This window comes from Pan troglodytes, chromosome 18, assembly GCF_028858775.2.
Source record: "Pan troglodytes isolate AG18354 chromosome 18, NHGRI_mPanTro3-v2.0_pri, whole genome shotgun sequence".
NCBI lineage: Eukaryota > Metazoa > Chordata > Mammalia > Primates > Hominidae > Pan > Pan troglodytes.
In genome coordinates, this window is record NC_072416.2 from 51,056,764 (window position 1) to 51,076,254 (window position 19,491).

Below are 19,491 nucleotides of genomic sequence, written 5' to 3' on the forward strand. Positions count from 1 at the left end.
ATAGTCCCAGCTACTCTGGAGGCTGAGGCAGGAGAATGGCTTGAACCTGGGAGGCGGAGCTTGCAGTGAGCCGAGATCACGCCACTGCACTCCAGCCTGGCAACAGAGTGAGACTTCGTCTCAAAACAACAACAGCAACAACAAAATCACAATCACAGAAGCCTGAAAGTGTTTTCTGAGCCCCAGGAACATCAGGTGGTCTTACCCTGTTAGGATGCTGGTCAAGCCTTTCGTGGTGTGCCTTCATCTGACCTCCTGGCTTCGTCTGTCCACACCCTCTACCATACTGCAGGCATACAGGACCCACTTCCTAGGTTAGGGTTGCAAACTGGGGGTGCTCGGGTAAACTTGGACTGCTAGACAGGGTTTGTTTGGCTCATAACATCGTCTTTTGCAATACTTTTTACTTAAGTCAATTCCCAAATTGGGAGACTTCACGTAAAATCCAAATCTTCACTTCTTTTGGAAAAATGAAAGATCTGGCAACAGAGGGCCACATTCGTCCACAATAGCAATCAGCTAGAGCCAGAAATGAGTAGCTGCTGCCCCTTTCAGAGAGGACTTGCTGTCTCCAGTCCCCACCACTCTGGTCAGCTGCCTTTGATCATCTTTTTTTTTTTATTTTTTTTATTTTTTTTAGAGATGAGGTCTTGCTATGTTGCCTAGGCTGGTCTTTTACCACTGGCCTCAAGCAATGTCCACCTAGAGCACTGGGATTGCCCCCAGACCCAGCCTGCCTTTGATCATCTTACCCCCCAGGACATTTATGTTGCCTGCTGGGCCCTAAAGGCACTTGAGTTTCCTGACATCTGCCTTGGGGAGGACCTTCTATCCCCTGGGCTCCTGGTACATCACACACCTTTCCTCCCTGCCCCCATTGATGCTGATTTATCCAGTATTCTGGGGCTGGGGGCTGGATTCTTTCTGCTTTCAAGGGAATAAGTTCCCATTCCATAAAGACACACAAGGCCACAGGCTAAGGAACAGGCAGGGACCTGTTCTTTGCTTCCCAGATAGCACACACCCACTTTAGCAATAACCTTCTGGGAATCATGCCCGTGACTTTTGTTTTTTCTATTCCATTAGTGATTTTCAAAGAGGAAGTTTCAGTCAGATAAAAGGAGCAGATGGCACTGTACGAGGCCTCCTGCCGGGTAAATATTTTGGAGGAGCCAGGGCTTTTCTGTGAGTTGCTCCTCTTGCCTGGTAAGCTTTGATTTCCCAGGTTATCGAGGTGTGTTCTCCTAAGGAAGGAATCAGGCCTTACTTAACCTTGATAATTAAAATCACTGTTCTCATTGCCCTTCTTTCATAAACAAGGAAATTGGAACAGAGCTAAGAGAAGCTTTTTCATGCAGTTTAGGAAAGAATGAGCAATGGAAAAAGGAAATTGAGAGCTTTGGGGAGTTTATAGCAGAGAGCATTTGAGTTTGAAATAGGAGCTGAGAATCCATATGTTTGAGAGGAAAGAAAAGAAAAGAACAGCCACACGCCCAGAGCTTCAAGGGGACGTGCGGAAATTGTTATAGGAAAGGGGGCAGGGAGGCCCACGTGGGTCTCCCTTTATCAGACCCAGATGTTCAGTCAACAGTTCTCAAGATGCCCATGAAAAGGTCTAGAGTCTGCTGAGCTAGACTCACTGTTTTCTTAACTACCAAGAGGCACATGAAATCAGTGGCCTGGAGCTTTCCACTGTGGCTCAATGGTTCCCTGAGGCCCTCCTGGGGTCTGTGCCGCACCAATTATACACAGACTGGGCTGCCTTAGGGCAGGACTTGGAAGTGAATAGGACTGACTGGCTCACTGGGTAACTGTCCCTGCCTGTCAGCCCCTGCCAAACACAGGCTGCCAAACCTCCCTCTGTTGCCTCCTGCCCCAGACTAACCTTGGAAGGCAGGAGACATTGGAAGGTCCAGGTTTAGCTCTCAATTCCACCTGGCATAAATGACTTAGTTTCTCTGAGCCTCAGTGTTGGTGTCTTTAAAATGAGGGAAAAAATCATTTGTGAGGTGCATATAAGATATGTGTGAAAGGGCTCTGCAAAGAAGAAAGCACAAAATGTTTTTTATTATTCATTATCCTTTTAAAAATTACTAACAAAAATTTCAAATAAATGCTCAGGTAGGCAGAATGAACCCTCATAACCCAGCTTCAAGAATTATCAACTCATGGCCAATTTTATTGTATCTATATCTCCACCCACTTTCTCCATCCCTGTGTTATTTTGAAGCAAATCCCAAATATTCTATTATAGTATCTTACTATCAAATGTATACAGCTGACTTGCTCCCTCAACCAATGGAAACTTACCCAATCCTCAGGTGTCCCTTTCTGCACCCCTTTTCCCTTCCAGGGGGCCACACCTCCTATCCCCACCATGCACCTGGTGCCCTAAACCTTCTCAAATCCATTATTACTACGAAACTGTCATCACTGGTAGTAGCTCAGGTTGTAAGCCCTGGGAAGCCTGAGATGTATTTGCATTTTATCAGGCCCCATTGTCTTTAGAGAGAAGAGTGACTTCTAACAAGTAAACTATGAAGTATCACTCTCTAGAAGTAGCAGGAGGTGGTGAGCCATTAAGGGCCCTCCAAACCCTTGACACCAAGCATAAGCTCTATAGGAATTGGCTGAGTTCCTCCTGTTGGTGCTTTTCTTCCAGGGAGAGGGCACACGGAGCAGAGAACACCGGTGAATTATGTCCTCTCAGCCTCTGACTGCAGGGGAATCAGGGCTCTCCTCTCCTGGCAGATGCTTTACTGCTGACTTGAAGTCTGTGACTAAGCTGTGAATATGAGACTCAGGTCTATTCCCAAGTCCTCATGCAGTGGATAGGATGCCAGCTCCAAAAGTCAGGAGACTTGATTCAAATCCTGCCTCCACTACTTATATCACATAGCTTCTCTGTGCCTCACTTTATCTTCCTCATCTGTAAAGCAGGGGTTACAATACTTACTTCACAGTTGTTGAAAGGATCGTTATGAGATAATGTCATATTCCTTAGGATTCTTTTGGTAGCAGGTGATAGAAAATCCAATTCAAGACTGGACACAGTGGCTCATGCCTGTAATCCCAGCACTTTGGGAGGCCAAAGCAGGAGGATCACTTGAGGTCAGGAGTTCGAGACCAGCCTGGCCAACATGATAAAACCTTGTCTCTACTAAAAATACAAAAATTAACCAGGCATGGTGGTGGGCGCCCATAATCCCAGCTACTCGGGAAGCTGAGGTAGGAGAATCACTTGAATCCAGGAGGCTGAGTTTGCAGTGAGCCGAGATCACGCCATTGTACTCCAGCCTGGGCGACAGAGCAAGAGTCTGTCTCAAAAAAAAAAAAAAAAAAAAAGAAATCCAATCCAAGATACTTTTGAGCAAAACAGGAGTGCAGGGGCTCATCTTAAGATGAAAATTCCAAGGATGGACATGATGGATTTGGAGTTCAAATGTTAGAGCGGGACTCTCCTTACGTCTTGGCTCCATCTTCTGTCTTTTAACTTTAGTCTTGGGTTAATGTAACAAGCTGACAGCATCAGTTCTAGCCCCTATATCCTTTCAGGTTTGGGGTCAGAGAGATTCTGACAAAAGTCTCATTGACCCTGATTGGGTCCCATGAGCATCCCTGAAACAATCACTGTAATCAAGGAAAATGACATGCACCTTTTTTTTTTTTTTTTTTTGAGATGGAGTCTCGTTCTGTCGCCCAGGCTGGAGTGCAGTGGCGCGATCTCAGCTCACTGCCAGCTCCGCCTCCCAGGTTCACGCCATTCTCCTGCCTTAGCCTCCCGAGTAGCTGGGACTACAGGCGCCTGCCACCACGCCTGGCTAATTTTTCTGTGCTTTTAGTAGAGACGGGGTTTCACTGTGTTAGCCAGGATGGTCTCGATCTCCTGACCTCCTGATCCACCCTCCTCGGCCTCCCAAAGTGCTGGGATTACAGGCTTGAGCCACCGCGCCCGGCCAACATGCACTTATTTACTTGAGCTGATGTCACTGCATCTATAGGGACTGAGAGAGCAGGAGGAGTGGTTCATTACAGGGCATTGCAGGGGGTGTTGGGCATGGTTACCCAAATGAAGGTGAGACCAGGCATAGTGGCTTATTCCTGTAATCCTAACACTTTGGGAGGCCAAGGCAGGAGGATCGCTTGAGGCCAGGAGTTAGAGACCAGCCTGGGCAACATAGTGAGACCCTGTCTTTACAATAAAAATTAGCTCAGCCGGGCGTGGTGGCTCACACCTGTAATCTCAGCACTTTGAGAGGCTGAGGGGGGCGGATCACGAGGTCAGGAGTTCGATACCAGCCTGGCCAATATGGTGAAACCCCATCTCTACTAAAAATACAAAAATTAGCCGAGCATGGTGATGCGTGCCTGTAGTCCCAGCTACTCGGGAGTCTGTGGCAGAAGAATCGCTTGAACCTGGGAGACGGAGGTTGCAGTGAGCCGAGATCGTGCCACTGCACTCCAGCCTGGGTGAAGAGTGAGACTCTGTCTCAAAAAAAAAAAAATAATAATAATAATTAGCCAGCCATGGTGGCGTGCACCTGTAGTCCCAGTTACTTGAGAGGCTGAGGCAGGTGGATCACTTGAGCCCGGGAGGTCGAGACTGCAGTGAGCTATGATGGTGCCACTGCACTCCAGCCTGGGTGACAGAGTGAGATACTGTCTCAAAAAAACAAAACAAAACAAAAGAAAATGAAGTTGAATAGATAATAATGGCAAAACTGAAGGTGCTTGCTATAAATGCTTTGTAAGTCCTCAGGCACATTATTGAAGATCATAAAACAGTAATTCCCTTCTCCTATCTCATGGAGCATTTTTTATTCCTTTTCAAATAAGTTTCACATATTTAATCTCTTTGAGCTTCATAACAGTCCTATGAGACAAACAGGAGTACAGGTATTGTCTTCCCATTTTTACAGATGAGGAAATCAAAGCACAGAGCAGGTGAGGACTTTGCCCATGGTCAACATGGCAAGGTAGTGTGGACTGTGCTTAGAGTCACACAGAGACACAACTGGCTCTGAATTCCCTGGCAGATCCACTGGGACTGGAAACTAGGACATTTAGGGTATGGGTTAATCAAGGCCTGCCCTGGGGTTTGGATCACCCACCCAGGTTCATTCCTGAGTAAACAGTTTAGACGGATGGCAGTTGGGTATGTCAAGGACCCATTGTTGATGCCGGGGCAGGTGGCAAGGGAAAGAACTGGAAGGAAAGACACTGGCACACCAGGAACACCCTCACATGACTGATCCCCTTTACACCAGGCAGCTGGGTACAAGACTTGGTCTTCCTCGTCCCAGAAAAAAATGCCAATCAAAAATAAAACAAAAAGAAGGGGAGGCCACGCTGGTTGCAGGGCTGGTTCCTGGACTTCTTTCAAGGGAACTTGATCCTGGAGCCAAGAGCATCCTTTGCCAGGATGTGGAGGGAGAGAAGAATCCCCCAGTCAAATGGGGATGGTTTGGCCAGAGTCTCAGCATCCTCTTAAGTGTTGCTGACATCTCCAAAGAGTCTTCCAAAAACCGGAGTCCCTCCTCTGCCTCCAGGTTCTGAACACATTGAGAAAGAAGACAAAGGAATGGCAGGGAGCCAACATACCACCTTAATTACCACTAAAGCTAGCATGGAGGTTGCAGCTGAGTGTGAGAACAAAATGAGCTTCCTGACCGAGCCTGGGAGAAGGATGGGGCTGAGCCAATCATTCCAGAGAGTCTTCCCAAGTCACCCATTCAGATCAGTCATTCCATTATTGTGGACAGTGAGAGTGAAGATAAAGAGGGGTGTTTAGGGAAAATCTTTCCTTGTGAAAACCAAAAGCAGGAAAACATGTGAGTGTGGCAAGGTATTAATCTCTCTGCACATCAGTCGAGATCTCTTCTTCAGTATAATGGGGATAGTGACAGTGAGGGTTCTGTGGGATCACATGTATGACGGTCCTGGCATGCAGTAATCGCTCAGTAAAGGCTGTTTTTGTGTGCAGTCCAGGTTCATGGCAGGTGGCCTTTCTTTCCTCCCCGGCATGAAGCCCAGGGCCCCAGAGTCCTGCCGGGCTTGTGTATCGCTCTTTCTCTCCAGCTGTAAAAATTCATGAGAATGTGGGTGTGCAGTGGCTTTCCAGTTTCTTGGCTTCTCCCCAGGCTATGTTCTCCCACTTGGGGGCAGGGGGGTGGCAGACATCCTTTTCACAGCGGTGAGTGCCACCCCACCCCAACCCCCATGCCCTGTCCCAGCAGAGTCTGGCTCAAAGTTCAAAGCCAGGGTGGCTTTGTTGAGTAATTTGGTGACATTGCCTGCCTGCCTGCCCACCATGCAGGGATAAGTCTCGCTCTCACACGCCCATTTGCTAGGCATCTGCTGCCCTGTGTTTTGTGGTGTGGAGGATGGGAACAGCTCACCCCCCCCCCCGACTGACCGCGGTGAGGCTCAGCTTCCTTCCTCTCCCCCGCCCTTGGGCTCTCAGTCCCACACACAGCCCCACTCAGTGAGGTTTCGGATCTGCTCCCAGGCTGGTTGGCGCTGACTCCATCTGGATCCACACCAACCCCTTCCTCCTGGGGGTTCAGAGTGTTCTTGGAAGGAAGCCTGGGAAGGGAAAGGCCTTCTCCAGCATTCCCCATCCAGTGGTTGGCTGACAGCATAGAACTGAGCTGCCAAGAACGCTGGAGTCAGACAGAACTGAGTTCAAATCCCCGGGTGACCTTGGGCAAGCTGCTCTCTCTGCTTCAGTTTCCTCATCTGTAAAAAATGTGACAGTAACAGGATCTGCCTCCTGGGATGATTGTGAGGATTCAGGGAGATACTAACTGTGATGTCCTCACCCCTACATCTGGCAGGTGGGAAGTGCTTAAGAAATGGTGGCCCTGGTGCCAGGGATCCCGCCTTCCCATGGGTGTACTCACAGGGAGGAGGCGAACGCCGTCTCCTTTTGCTCATCCCACCTCCCAAATTAGACCCCTGCCGTAGTTACTCTGACATGACCAAACTGGTTTGGTTTCCTGCAAACTCCTTTTGGACAAGGACTCTGTCTCATTTGTCTTATAACTCCCATGCCTAGTGTGGTCCTGGCACTTACACAGCACTAAATGTTTGGAATAAATAAGTGGAGGATAAAGGAGCAAACGAGTGCCTGGTGGGCAGCATCTGTTCAAGGACTGTTTTCTGAACTCCAGGCGGTTATTTCTGTCCCTTCCATTTTCCCTCTCTCCTTCCTCCCTCCCTCCCTTCCTTCTCTCCTTCCTTCCTTTTGACCTTCCTCTTCAGACCTCCTTTCCTTCTTGCTAAATGGAAAGAGCTTCCTCCTTTCCTTTTCTTGTAATATCCAAGCTGCAAGAGCATCCCTTGAGAGCCCTTCACCCAGCCGAGAGCAGCGATTCCTCTTTCAAATTGAGTCTGTCCCCTGACTCATTCATTAAAATGCATAGGGCATGTGACCAAACTGCATAATGAGTCTCTCATGAGGAAGGCTTGGAGGCAGGGAGATGCTGCCAACTGCAAAGGCAAATACTTCCCCCCCAGCTGTGGATCAGGCTCATTGGCTGTCATACCCTGGGAAGGCTGGGGGCTGCCGTTCATCTCCAGTAAATCAGCCAAGCCCTGGAGAGCTGCAGCCTGGCGCAGGCTGTACGGTCTTGGAAGCTGTGTTGCTTTGGAGAATCCAACCCATGACTTTTCTCAACCTTCTTCCACTCCATTTCTAGTTTTTCATTTATTTAAATATACTTTTAACTCCATAGGTGATATGCAAATACATGCTTATCATAAAATATGCAAACATAAAAGAAAACCCCCTTTGATAATGTCTCTGTACTGCTACCTCTCTCGGAGACAAACAACTGTTGTCACTCAGCTCTTTACCTTCCAGGGCCCTTGGGCTGCTGGGTGACAGATGTCCCATGAAGGTGATTTGGGAGCCCAAACACCCTTTTGCCCTCCTGAAGTCCTAGGCCAGTTCTCAATAAAAACAGTCAACATTCATCTTAAGTGCCTTCTCAGCTCCCTCCCAAGCAAACTCTGTGTCTGTTACGTGTAACCCCTACCCACCCTAAATCCCATCCCTGCAAAAGAACCCCACTCTCCACACTTAGGAAGCAAACAGATAAACTAGATTATTTCCTGATTGGAAATTTAGATTTGACTGTTTTCCAGAGGCACCTGCACCTTTATTATTATTTATTTATTTATTTATTTAGAGACAGGATCTCACTTTGTCATCCAGGCTGGAGTGCAGTGGTGTGACCAAGGCTCCCTGCAGCCTCAATCTCTCAACCTTAAGTGATCCTCCCATTTCAGCCTCTCGAATAGCTGGGACTACAGGCGTGCACCACCACACCCAGCTAATTTTTGCATTCTTTGTAAAAATGGGGTCTCACTATGTTGCCAGGGCTGGTCTCAAACCCCTGAGTGCAAGCCATCCTCCTGCCTTTGCCTCCCAAAGTGTTGGGATTACAGGCATGAGCCATTATGCCCTGCTGCATCTGCACTTTAATACTGGATTCTTGAAGAGTGAGAAAGATATCAAAATTCAATGACTCTCATCATTGCCTCTCAGGCACTAGGGCCACCCCTATGTTCCATTTTTAGGTGGTGAGCCTCTCTGAATCTGCAAATTCATATCACTTTGGTCACAACCTATTCAGCTAGCTATGTGGCCTTAGGAAAATCACTGACTTCTCTGAATGGCGTTAACTCATCTGCAGAATGTGAATAACAATAGTACCCCCATTTATTGGGTTGTTGTAAAGCTTAGATGGGATTATCTATTACAGCCCTAAGCACTATGCATGGCACATAGCCAAGATGCAATTAATGTTAGGGATTATCATCATCATCATTATTTTTACTCTAATCTGTCATAACCCAATTCACTCATTCAAGAACTATTTATTGAGCACCTGCTATGTGCCAGGCATTGTCCTTGACCCTGAGAGTAGGGCAGTGAAGGAGTCATACAAGGTTCCTGCCTTCTAGGGGCTTACATTCTAGTACAAATGTACCACACCTTTCTGTTTGATAAGCACTTTCTTCCCCATTGTGTCATGTTGTTCTCACTAATGCCTTTCAATCAGGCAAAGGCAGTATGATTGTCTGCATTGTACAGATAGAAAGCTGAGGCTTAGAGAATTAAGCTAATAGAGATAGCTAGAAAGTGGCCAGGTACAACTTGATCTAGGGTCCTCCTGGCTCGTTTCTGTGCTCTCTCATGATGGACACTGATGATTGTTTTGGGGTGAGGGGCATGGAAGCAGCTCTCAGAGCCTTGAGAGCTCTGACCCACCAGCAGAAGCACAAAAGAGAACCAGGGACTGGCTTTGGTTCGATTGTGAGTGTCCCAGTTAGTTCTGTCCATGAAGTCTGTCAATGACTGGGCCTAACAATGTGTGCCTCTGCCCGGTGTCAGCCTTGGGTGCCTGGAGGAGACTTTATCTTAAGGAAAAAGTGCTTGCTTCAGCACGTGGCCAGTGGGGCCTGGCTGTGACAGCAGGCAGCTCTGCTGTGGCAGCTCAGCTGTCTGAGAGCACTTCCCCTTGGGTTCCCCGCAGAGCAGGAGAGAAGGTGTCTAGGCCTATGGGCTTGGTGACCAAACTGCATGGTTTCTGGTAGTGTGCCTGGAACTCCTGCTGTGCAAGATTTCCTATATACACCCAGCATCCGCCTAATCTGGGCTGGGCGGGGCAGGGCTGATCCTGTCTGAGAACACAGGAACTGGAAGTCTGTACCGGGGCAGGTGGCAGGGGCAGGCCTGGCAAAGACCGGGGGAGAGGACACCAAGGGCCAGCCACCGCACAGAGAGACCAGTGACTGAACATGGCTGGGCCGGGGTGTTTCCCAACCCCGTCACAGTGAAAACTCACCCGTACCCGGTGACCCCAGGTGACAATTCTGAGCCTGCAACAGCAGTGCATAACTGATAGTGTCACCTCTGCCTAATCCTCCTGGAAACACACACACACCCTGCTTTATTTCCCGTCTCTCAACACCCTTCCTTATGGGTACTTCATACCAGTCCCAAGAGCAGGCTTTTGTTTACTTTTTCTATTTTTTTTTTTGAGATGGAGTCTTCCTCTGTCGCCCAGGCTGGAGTGCAATGGTGTGATCTTGGCTCACTGAAACCTCTGCCTCCCGGGTTTAAGTGATTCTCCTGCCCCAGCCTCCTGAGTAGCTGGAATTACAGGCATGCACACCACACCCCACTAATTTTGTATTTTTAGTAGATACAGGGTTTTGCCACGTTGGTCAGGTTGGTTTTGAACTCCTGACCTCAGGTGATCTGCCCGCCTCAGTCTCCCAAAGTGCTGGGATTACAGGCATGAGCCACCGCGCCCGGCCTTGTTTTCCTTTTTACTGAATTTAAGTGCTTAGGGTTATTCACAATCTTTGACTCATGACATTCTTTCATCTTCAGTTGGACCTTGTGCAACCTGCATCTGGTAATTTATTATTTATCTGTTTGTGTATTTCCTTATAATACAGTCACTCCACTGCACGTTCTTCCCCTGTGTTCCTCCCTTCCCATTACTTTGCCTTCCCCGCCCTATTCTGAATATTGAGTTCATCATTCCTTTGCTCCTCTAAAAAATAATGCTTTTTCAAATATTTTTCTAAAAGCCATATTGTTTAGATTTGTTGTTTTTTTCTTGCGTAAAGGAATATCCTGGCTAGGCGCAGTGGTTCATACCTATAATATCAGCACTTTGGGAGGGGGAGGCAGGAGGATCACTTGAAGCCAGGAGTTCAAGACCAGCCTGGGCAACACAACAAGACCCTGTCTCTACAAAAAAATTTTTAAAATGGAGCTGGGCATGGTGGTGTGTGCCTGTAGTCCCAGCTACTTGGGAGGCTGAGGCAGGAGGATTGCTTGAGCCCAGGAGATTGAGGCTGCCGTGAGCCATGATAGTGCCACTGCACTCCAACTTGGGCAACAGAGCAAGACCCTGTCTCTAAAAAAAAAAATTAAAATTAAAACAAAAAAGAATATCCTGCTATATGCAGCTTTCTTGGGTATACTTTTTTCTCATAATATTATGTGGCTAAAACGCACCCATAGCGTAGCATTCAGCTACGGTCCACTTGTTGTCCCTGCTCTATTGCAGTTCTCCCTAGTATGTTCCATGGGAATTTACTGAATCTCCTGTTAGTGGACATTTGGGTTGTTACCAGCTTTCCATGACTTTGAACACGCTAAGCTGATCATTTTTGTCTGTGTCTCCAGGGAAACAATGTGAATTTATCAGTTTACAATCCCAGTAACAACAAACATATAAAGATCCAATTGATCTGTATTCTTTCCAACAACTTGGTATTATCAAGCTTCTTAATTTTTTCCAACTGAAAGGGTATTAAGTGACATCTCATTGTGATCTCTTCATAGTTATTGCCTTTCCAAATATGGTTTACAGTGGTCAGTTGGTGGAGCAGTGGGGGTCATCCTGCAAGGGGACTGTGAAGATTTTTTTTTTTTTTTTTTTTTTTTTTTTTTTTTTAGAGATAGGGTCTCTAAAACTCAGGCTGGATTGAGTTCAGTGGCACAATCATGGGTCACTGCAGCCTCAACTTCCTGGGCTCAAGCGATCCTCCCACCTCAGCCTCCCAAAGTGTTGAGATTACCAGCATGAGCCACTATGCCCAGCCAAGACGTAAGGATTTAATGAAGCACAGAATGCTTGCAAAGCCTTTCCCAATTAGGACCACGTCACTGTCTTATTCAACTTTGGGTCGCCAATACCCAACACAATGCCAGGTACCTCATCATTATCAAACCAACAATATGATAATATTAGGTTGGTGCAAAAATAATTGCGATTTTTGCCATAACATTTATTGAGTGCTTGCTTACTAAGTGCCAGGTGCTTATTAACTGACACCTTTACTTTTATTATTTCACTTAATTATTCTGGAAACTCTATAAGTTAAGTTCTATACTACCCCAATTTTGTAGATGGGAAACTGAAACTAAGTGTCTCTCCCGGAATCACACAAGTAGTAAATGATAGAGCCAGGATCTGAACGCTGGCATCTGACACCTAAGTCCTTAGCTACTATATTATAGGTGCTCAATAAATTCTGGAATGAAATAACTTCACTGTGTTATTCTCTTTCATGTTGCTTATAACCAAACGCTTGAAACTGGATAATTGGTAAAGAAAAGAAATTTCTTCACAGTTACAGAGGCTGAGAAGTCCCAGGTCAAGGGGTCCTATCTGGTGACAGCCTTCTTGCTTGAGGGGACTCTCTGGAGAGTACTAAGGTGGTCCAAGGTGTCGCATGGTGAGGGGGCTGAGTGTGCTAACATGTTAGCTCAGGTCTTTGTTCTTATAAAGCCATCAGTCCCCACCCATGATAACCCATTAATCCATGAGTGGATTAATCCACTCATGGATTAACCCATTCATTAGGGCAGAGCCCTCATGATGCAAGCACCGTTTAAAGACCACATCTCTCAATACTGCCACATTGGGGATTAAAGTTCAACATGAGTTTTAGAGGAGACAAATATTCAACCCACAGCACCTACCCATAACCAGAGATAGGGTCACACGCCATGGTACTTTTACTTTTTATCTCTTATCAAGTATATTTGAAATACACTTACATTTTGATTATAAACATGGCTTAAAGGATTTAACTCAATTTATAATTGGTTATAATTTCTCAGCAATCATGCAGACTTGAGAACTCTCGCTGTGAGCGATATCTAACTCACAGATTATTCTCAAATGCCAATTCCTCCTTTATCAACAATTTCTCTAACCACGCTCTCTCCTTCCTTCCTTCCTTCCATCCTTCTTTCCTTCCTTCCTTCCTTCCTTCTTTTTCTTTCACAGTCTTGCTCTGTCACCCAGGCTGGAGTGCCTGGGTGACGATCATAGCTCACTGCAGCCTCAAACTCCTAGGCTCAAGCAATCAGCCCCCATCAGCCTCCCAAAGCACTGGGATTACAGGCATGAGCCACCGTACCTGGTCTGTTGTGTCTATTATTGACCCACAAGGGCAGAGATATTTGTATGCTTAGTTTTGTCTGTATCTTTAGTGAATTTAGCACTTAATGTGTCCCTAGTACCTGTAACTGTGTGTGGCACAGAGAGGTAACTCAACAAATATTTATTGAATGAAGAAATAAATGCATGCTTGCAGGAATGGATGAATGAGTGAATGAATCAATGAATACTAAATTGAATAGTTAATGAAAATTGACAATATTATTTTGATTTTGTGGTTTTTAAAAATTTTAGAACCAGGCTGGGTGCGGTGGCTCACACTGTAATCCCAGCACTTTGGGAGGCCGAGATGGGTGGATGACCTTAGGTCAGGAGTTCGAGCCCAGCCTGGCCAAAATGGTGAAACCCTGTCTCTACTAAAAATACAAAAATTAGCCAGGTGTGGTGGCAGGTGCCTGTAATCCCAGCTACTCGGGAGGTTGAGGCAGGAGAATCACTTGAACCCAGGAGGTGGAGGTTGCAGTGAGCCGAGATTGTGCCATTGCACTCCAGCCTGGGGGACAAGAGCGAGACTTCGTCTCAAAAAAAAAAATTGGAACCAACTGTTTTTTCAGGTTTCAGACATTTCTGTAAACCAGTAGAAAAGCTGGGAGGCAGACAGGCGTGGTGGCTCTGCCCCACTCCAGCCTGGGCAACAGAGTGAGACTCCGTCTCAGAAAAAAAAAAAAAAGAAAAGAAAAGAAAAGCTGGGAGGCCTGAGATTTTGTGTCTATTATACCTAAGGGATGAAAGATTCCTGACCTGGAGACCCGAAACAATGTTTGGCTGCTTTTTTCTTTGTCTCTTGTAAACCAACATCAGCAATGAGCAGGCCACCTCAAGTGTGACTCAATCAACGCGAGGCAGGAGGCATTCAAAACAAAACAGAATACTCCTGGCAGCCTTAATATAGCGATTTTTCTAGCAATCTACATGACTATCCAGGCCCAATGCACCCCATTACATATGCAAAACATCTGACGTTTGTGTAACAAGCCCTTAACCCCTGGCTGTTATTCTTATTTCCAAACTGGGGTGCATCATTAGATAAATGCAGAAATCAAGAACCGTCGCTCCTAGTCAAGCGTCTGTGGCTCAGTTCTCAGAGCCAGGCCAAAGGAGTAATTATAGCTTTCCTCTATAGTGTACAGGGCAGGAGGCTGATTTAATAAAGGAAGCCTACTGTCTGTCTCCAGCCTGGCTCTGACTCATGGAACGAGGGAGTCCCAGAGCACTACCCACAGAGGGTGGGTGGTGAGCAGCTGAGGGTGGGAGGTGAGGGTGGCCGCTAGCAAGGCCTGGGCCCAGAGCCCTGAGAATGAGGAAACTCCCTGCTTGGCCAGGAGGAACCTGCAGCTGGAGCCAGAGGAAGTGAGGCTCAGACAGAGCAGCTGCTGTTCCAGCAACAGCAGCAACTGCCGCACCCTTGAAAGGAGGCCCCTGCCGTGTGGACCCGTAAAATAAAATGGGTTAGTAATTTTCATATTCAGAATTGATTGGGGGAAACGATCGAATTGCTTCTAATAGGGATGGCCACCTTTGTGTGCTGTACCAGGGTCTTTGGTTTCTTTTAGGGGCCTGGGTCGATGGAGTCTGGAGTGATGAGCGTTCGGTTAATTTGGTTTCTCACTTTGGCAGCTAATTAGGTCTTCACGACCACAGAGAGAGTTCTGAGCTGGGAGTGGTTTCAGCTACACCGAGGGGGACGGCCCGCTCTGGAATGGATTTGCGTTCCACCTTAGATAGGTCACCAGAGGTCATCTTATCCTTCCTTCTGCTTCCAGCTGCTTTCTCCTTCCTCCCCTGACTATCAGCCAGACAGAGGCAACCTGACCTCTTCCTCCTCCGGGCGGGAGATTCGGCTCCACCCCTTCCCTTCCCGCTGAGTCACACACCTCCCAGTCAGGTGATCCTCCCCTGGGCCCTTCCGAGAGCACCTTGACCTATATTCCGTTCTCTCCATGACAGCAGACTCTAAGAGTCCCGAGAGAGAGCCCGCCAGGCCAGCTGGCGTGGTGCCCTGGCAGCCCCAGACTGCAGACCAGGCGCCCCGGGCAGCGGGAGGGGGTGCTCCCACCCCAGAGGCCTGGAAATGGAAAGTTAGGAGGCTGGTGGCTGTGTGCAGGGCGGGGGAGGAGGAGGTGGGGAGTTGAGTCAGCTGGGAAAGCTGACAGCCACTGGCGGCCGCGTGCTTCCTCCCCTCCCTCTCTGGGCTCCTCAGCTCCCTGCCAGGCCCTGACCAAGCAGGCTGCAGGGGATGAAGCGGTGAAGGGCAGATGCCACTGTGGCTGGGTGATACTGCAGCCCACGGGGAGAGGTGAGAAATTGTGCAAATAATGGGATAAACCTACATGACTCACCCGGAGAATGTGAGCCGAAGAAAACTTCTCCTGCCACAAGGACCGAATTCCCAGTCCCAAATTATCCACAAAATGGCCCCTACTTATTTTGTCTATGGGTTCTTTGTGCAGTTGCTGCCTGTACAGTCTTTGTGTCCTCTGAATGTGAGGAGAATAGGGCTGCTATGGGAAAGGAAATTAAAAGAGAAGTGATCCTTGGGTATCACACCTGTAAAAAGCGATATTAACTGAAAATCACTGTTCCTTTTGAATTAGAAAGCACTCTGAATTTAGACTCATTCGTCTTTTTTTTTTTTTTTTTTTTTTCAAAAGACAGGGTCTTGCTCTGTTGCCCAGGCTGCTGGAGTAAAGTGGCTGATCATAGCTCAGTGAAGCCTGGGACTCCTGAGCTCAAGTGATCCTCCCGCCTCAGCCTCCCAAGTAGCTGGGACTACAGGCATGCACAACCATGCCCGACTAATTTTTTAATTTTTTTGTAGGGATGGAGTCTCACCATGTTGTCCAGGCTGGTCTTGAACTCCTGGGCTCAAGCAATCCACCCACCTTGGCCTTGGCCTTTCGAAGTGCTGGGATTACAGGCGTGAGCTGCCACCCCCAGCTTGAATAGAATCTACCTTCACAAACACTTAGAAGCTCTATGACATTGGCAAGTCACTATAGGCCTCTGTCTCCAATCTGTAATATGGGGATTTTTAATAAAACCATCCTACTACTACATCAGATGGTGTGAACATGAAATCAGATGATGTGCATAAAACATGTTATTATATATAATTATGTGTAACTATATAATATTTTCTCTAGATGGCTATGTCACTGCCCTGTACCATCTGAAAGGGTTGTTTTATTTGTTCACTATGCTCATGATAGAAGAGCCTGCCTCTGGGTGTGTTCGCAAGTGTAAATAGAAAGCTGTAGCCTCTGGCTACATTAGGATTTACTGCATCTAACAAGCAGCCCCACATAGCTTGTTTACACATTACCGACAGGTTAGGTGTACATCATCTTATTCCTTTATATCAAGAAAAGCAAGTTTATCATAAGATGGATAAAAACCTGCTGACTGGAATAAATCTTTTTTACTCCAATCTCACATTTTTTCCTTTCTTTTCTTTTTTTTTTTTTTTTTTTTTGAGACAGGGTCTCACTCTGTTACCCAAGCTGGAGTGCATTGGTGCAATCACAGCTCACTGCAGCCTCAAATTCCCGTACTCAAGTGGTCCTCCTGCCTCAGCCTCCTGAGTAGCTGGGACCACAGGCATGTGCCACCACACTCAACTAATTTTTAAATTTTTTGTACAGATGAGATCTCACTAAATTGCCCAGGCTGACAATTTTTTAATCGGGATGTAAACTTATGAAGTTACTGCCTGGTGTACAGTGGGTGCTAGATGGTAGGGTAGGTGCAAGTTAGATAAATGGAAGGAAAGAAGAAAGGAAGAAGGAAAGAAATTAGGCAACTATAGGAGCAAAGCTGGATTTACCAGGAAACCTCAGGGCTCTTTATTTGCAGGTGTCCCTTACAAGGCCTTGTACCTAATTTTTAATTCATAATAATGTATTCCTTTTCTAAGGAGAGTACCCTAGTATTGTATACACTTTAGGCCACACCATACTTGGATTTGAGCCTTTACAAGAGGTCTGTGAGAGACCCAACCCTTGTTCTTGTTTAAGATTTTTAAGCACAAGTGAAAATCAAGTGGTGTCGGGGAGTTTGGCATTTCCATGTCGTCTCCATCATGAACTCCACATCTGAAATTTGTAGAGAGATCATATGTAGGCCAGGTAAGGACAACAGTGTAAGGAATGGGTCGTAGGAAAAAAGTGGAGGTCAGGAATGTGTAGAATTGTTGGGCCGCTTCCAGTTGATTTCTGTAATCTACTCTGATACTTCAGGGCTATTAAGTTTCCAGAAGGTGTGAATCTGGGTGATGCTGGTTGCATTGCACTGGGCAATGGAGAAACAGTGGCTTGCAATCTGGAACTCTCTGCCTAGTCCTGGCTGGTCTTCACTAGGACTCACTCACTAAACTAGTTGTTTGGCCTTGGTAGGAGTCACTTCACCTCTTTGGCCCTATGTTTCTCTACATTTAGGATATTTGATAGGTGATTTCAGAGCGCTTTGTTTTAGCTTCATGACAGTAGGGTTCAAAACTGCCTTCTTCACAACTGTATTCCCTTTGTTGAGTACAGTGTCTAATAATAATTAATATTATTATATTAATAGTAAGATTTTTTCATAGTGCTTACAGATGAGGAAACTAAAGTGCAGAGCTGTTAAATAAATGTCCTAGGTCATCCAGCTAGTAAGTGGCAGAACCTGATTCAACCCAGTCTCACTCCAGAGTCTCTCTTCTGAACTGTGACACTCTATATCCACAATAAATATTTTTTAAATAGATTTAGGCCATGCGTGGTGGCTCACACCTGTAATCTCAGCACTTTCAGAGGCCAGAGGTGGGAGAATCACTTGAGGCCAGGATTCAAGACCAGCCTGGGTAACATAGCAAGGCTCCATCTCTGCAAAAAAATAAAAAATTAGCCAGGCATGGTGGTGTGTGCCTGTAGTCGTAGCTACTCAGGAGGCTGAGGCAGACGGATTGCTTGAGCCCAGGAGTTCAAGGCCACAGTAAGCTGTGATGGTGCCACTGAACTCCAGCCTGGGTGACAGAGTGAGACCCTGTCTCTTTTTTTTTTTTGAGACAGAGTCTTGCTCTGTCGCTCAGGCTGGAGTACATTGGCGCAGTCTTGGCTCACTGCAAACTCCGCCTCCCGGGTTCACGCCATTCTCCTGCCTCAGCCTCCTGAGTAGCTGGGACTACAGGCACCTGCCACCACCCCTGGCTAATTTTTTGTATTTTTGGTGGAGACAGGGTTTCACCATGTTAGCCAGGATGGTCTCGATCTCCTGACCTCGTGATCCGCCTGCCTCGGCCTCCCAAAGTGCTGGGATTATAGGCATGAGCCACCCCACCTGGCCCTGACCCTGTCTCTTAAAAAAAAAAAAAAAAAAAAAAAGGTAGATTTTATTGAGTTTTTTTTTTTTCTTTTTCTTTAAAAAAGAGATGGGGTTTCATCATGTTGCCCAAGCTGGTCTTGAACTCCTGAGCTCAAGTGATCCTCCTGCCTCAGCCTCCCAAAGTGCTGGGATTACAGATGTGAGCCACCATGCCCAGCTTAGCTTTTATTTTTAGAACAGTTTTAGATTTGCAGAAAAATTGAGTAGATAGCACAGAGAGTTTGATGAATGAGCAAATCAGTGAATGGAGTATCCCTTGATGGAGACGCTGATTCTTTACCCAAGGCAGGTTAAAAGGGAACTCATCTTTGTGTGAGTTCTCTATGTGCCCAGCACTTTATATATGCTATTTACTTTATTCTTACAGCCAGCTTGTTAAATAGGGAGCGTTAACCTCATTTTGCAGTGAGCAAACTGAGGTTCAGAATGGCTAGAAGACTTGCCCTAAGTCATCTAGCAGATGAGGGGGTAGAGCTAGAAAGTTCTTATCTATCTCATCCTAAAGATCACATTTGCTTTTTCCTCTGATTGAAAACTTCAAAGTTATCCTCAACAGGTATTTTGTTTTGTACATACCTAACATTGGTCTCTAGTGCCTTATAGTTTTTAAAATGCTTTTGTACCCCTCTTTACCTTTTGGTCATCACAACAGCACAGGAAGGTGAGTAAGGCAGCTTTTATGATTGCATTTCATAGAGGCAGCTACTCAGGCTTAAAACATTAAGCTTGTATATGAAAGGGGCTGAGGTACCTTCAGGACTGGAACACAAATACGTTGATTTCCTACTCCATGGCCTTCCCTTCTCGCCAAAGCATTCCTCTGTTATAAACGACTTCATTGCACAGGATTCTTGCTGGGCCTGCACAGGAAATACCTGGTTTGCTCTGGTCGTGGAGCTGCTCCTCTTCCCTGGAGTTGGCCAGGGGAATTTTTCTAAAATCTAAGCTTTGACTGCATTTAACTCCTTTCCTAAATGTTTGGAGGAAAAGGGTGAACTCTGACATTTTATTTTTTCCCCCTTGTATTTAACCAGCACAAAAATTTGGCCATTTTCAGTTAAAGAATGTTGTTTCCGATTATGGCACAGTTAGAAATTGCATTGCCAATGTTGGAAACCCATTTCATGATGGCAGC

At 46.5% G+C, this 19,491-nt stretch overlaps 1 protein-coding gene across 7 annotated transcripts in view; it reads left to right on the forward strand.

The window, feature by feature from the left end:
- CHD9 (chromodomain helicase DNA binding protein 9) overlaps window positions 1–19,491 on the forward strand; it is a 272,245-nt gene that overhangs the window by 30,150 nt on the left and 222,604 nt on the right. Inside the window, exon 1 of one of the 7 annotated variants that reach the window (XM_063797116.1) lies at window positions 14,342–14,446. The exons of the other annotated variants lie outside the window; for them this stretch is intronic. The gene's annotated coding sequence lies outside the window, so the exon portion shown is untranslated. Of the gene's footprint in view, window positions 1–14,341; window positions 14,447–19,491 lie in introns of those variants that run through there. 7 annotated transcript variants of the gene reach the window in all.